The sequence below is a fragment of the Halyomorpha halys genome, unplaced genomic scaffold, assembly GCF_000696795.3.
Source record: "Halyomorpha halys isolate HHAL.00 unplaced genomic scaffold, Hhal_1.1 Scaffold246.1, whole genome shotgun sequence".
Taxonomy (NCBI): Eukaryota; Metazoa; Arthropoda; class Insecta; order Hemiptera; family Pentatomidae; genus Halyomorpha; species Halyomorpha halys.
The window spans coordinates 298,355-301,295 of record NW_027115081.1 but is presented as its reverse complement, the minus strand read 5'-3'; the positions used below and the strand labels follow the sequence as shown (position 1 = coordinate 301,295).

The 2,941-nt window shown below is 43.4% G+C and overlaps 1 protein-coding gene across 2 annotated transcripts in view; it reads right to left on the bottom strand.

The window, feature by feature from the left end:
- LOC106680145 (zinc finger autosomal protein-like) overlaps positions 1-2,941 on the bottom strand; it is a 14,130-nt gene that overhangs the window by 10,431 nt on the left and 758 nt on the right. The gene's annotated exons all lie outside the window — the stretch shown is intronic.

The following is a 2,941-nucleotide window of genomic DNA, read 5'->3' as shown; positions in this document are numbered from 1 at the left end:
TAGAGCTATCATCACGAGACGACGGAGTTCCCTCCTCCTGCGGCTGTGTATTTGACGTCTCCCCTTCCCCTGGGGTCCACTCCCGTAGGAATTGGCGGACATCCTCGCTCGGTTCTCCCTGTTCCTCCTCGACCGCATTTACAATTATGGCGCGCGACAGCCAATCTGCCACTACATTTTCCTTCCTATGCAAATAGTGTATATGTGTTTGCACCTTATGAATAAATACAACATACGTGTACATAGTTTTATTATTTATTAAATATACAATGTTTTAGAAAATGTGTTATTATTTATTATATATCCCAAGGATCCATCATATGAGAACGTTGTAAACGTTCAAACTCAATTTCCATGTCGTTTGGTGTATCCGGAATGAAAGTTGTAGGTACAGATGTGGCGTCCTCTTCCAGGATGGCTTGCATGTAGGTGTCAGCCTCTCTGTATTCTTCTACCGGTACGTCGTTTTGTAACATACCAGTAGGAGGTAAAGTGGATAGGGTGTTATATTGGAGAAGGAGGCGGTACAGTCCGTCAGGGTGTGGGTGTCCTTTAATGTTTGTAAGTATATTGTCGATCCGTTTATTCCAATTGTATCTATATATACGCGAATTGAATTCCGGATTATGAGGAAACGGGTCGCTGTTGCAACATACAATTACCGGCGTACGATTAACAAGATTCCGACTTTCATATTTGATATTGGCCGAAAGGGGTGTACCAGCAAATAATAATTTAAAGTTTTCATAAGACGAAGGTTCGACGTTCGGTTCGTCGAATATTAATAAATTCCTTCGTGGACAATCCTGAAAAGGGAATTGGCTGTATCTATTTGAGTTACCTATATACCCGGTATTTATCATTAATTTACCTAATAAATTAGCGAACCACGTTTTACCTACAGAGGGTACCCTTAATTAATATACAATTATGTTTACCGGACTTGTGATTTAGCATAAGGTATACGTTGTGAAGGAATGTGGATAGTTGTTATGCTGTCATTTGTTGTGTTAGTATTAATCGTATAAGATTATACGATTCGTCCAATGTCAGTACCGTCTCTTTAGGGGGATAGTAGTATACGTTTTTGTGTCGTATGTATTCGCGCAAGTCGTCTAATACCATGTTGGACAATATGGTTCGGTTGATTTTTAATGCGTTTTGAAAATCAGGGCTGCGGTCAGTGATAAAACGAAAATATGGATGCTCTAGCCATATCCGATGCCTAGTGATGTCGTGATCGGGAACGATTATGTTTTCTTCCATAAACCCCACGATCGCGACAGTGGTTCGCGGTCCTTGAAATTGTTGCCCTGACTTGTTACCGCGATTAGTTCTTTTCGTAAAAGACGCCATAGACGGTAAGCCTCCGGATGTGTAAACTTGTTGATGCCTACCTCCAATAACTCCTTCGTAGCTAGATACCATTTCTGCTTGTCTAGAGTTTTCAAAGACTGAAACGGCAGCACTCTGATCTGCAACATTAATGTGGGATTCGAGACCTCCGATGTTGATCCCACACCACGTCCGTCCATCCAACGCTGAATACGATTGGAGATTTTGGAGATAGGCCGCGACGGAAGCGATAGTTCCTCGTCGTCTGCGGTATCGGTGTAAGGTGTAGTTTGTCTGTCCGTATTTAGAGGATAGATCCGCGATGGGCCCGCAACGGCAGGATCGGTTACTGTAGGCGCAGTCGTGGACGATGTGTATGTGAGGGGAGCGTTGATTGTCATGCAACCATGCGAACCAGAATCCGTCTGGTCTATTGTATTGAGGAAGTCGCCTAAAGATTTCCGTAATAAATCCTCTAGGGTCAGTACGTCGTCCTGGTTTCCAGATGTCGTGGAGAAAGAACCGTCGGAAGTGGTATTGTACACGTTTGAAAAAGAACTCGAGTCCACTTCGTCCAAACGGTGGGTTTGAATTTTGAAAAAAGTCGATAAGATCTGAAGGATCGAATCCCATATCTGCGGTATCGGGCGTGGTTGTGTCGTCATCCGTCGTGTCACGTACCTGAGGAAACTGGGGATCTGTTCCAGAACCACTAGATTCATCTGAACAGTTGTTGTAATGATTTGGAGAATAGGAATGAGGCTGATCCTTTTCGTGGTTGTACGACGGCGTTTCGGAGGAGGACATTCTGTATCGTCAACGGCCTGGCGGAAAAGATGTTTTTCAGAATTCAGGTCGTCTACCTCTGCTGATGTTATGTCCCGTGGGGAAGATGGAGCACTGTTCATTATAATCTGTAAATACGACATATTTTTAAATAATATATACTGTTCTCCAATACATAAAATAAAATAACGTATCACATGCAAGTTAAATATTGTGTAAATTGTTTACTAAAATCTGGAAAGGCCAGGACCGGTTCTCGTTTCAAACTTTCCACACACCGTTTAATGTTATTTTCCATGGCCGGCGTTACCACTATTCGGTTACCCTTTTTTAGGAGGTTGTTCTGAGGGACCAATTGCTCAGCCATCTCGGGTACGAAACGTCGATAATAGTTAAGAGCCCCTAGCAGCCGCCTAATCCCTTTTACATCTCTGGGGACTGCCATCCGTTGCAGTGCCTCTACTTTGTGAATGTCGGGTTTAACGCCGTCTTTCGAGATGTTATGTCCTAGGAAACTGATCTCCTTCTTCCCCAACGATGATTTTTCGCGTGACAATTTGAGCCCGAACTGCCGTAATCCTCTTGAATACTGTCGCCAAATGTACTTTGTGCTCATGCTCCGATTTACTAAAGACCAATAAATCGTCCATGTAGACCTGACACATTGATTCATCTATACCTCTGAGAAACTCGTCCATCAGTCTCTGGAAGGTAATGGGAGCGTTCTTCAAACCGAACGGCATTCTCGTAAACTCGTAATGGCCACGTTCGAAAGTGAATGCCGTTTTCGATTGATCCCTTGGGTGCATCTTTATTTGAT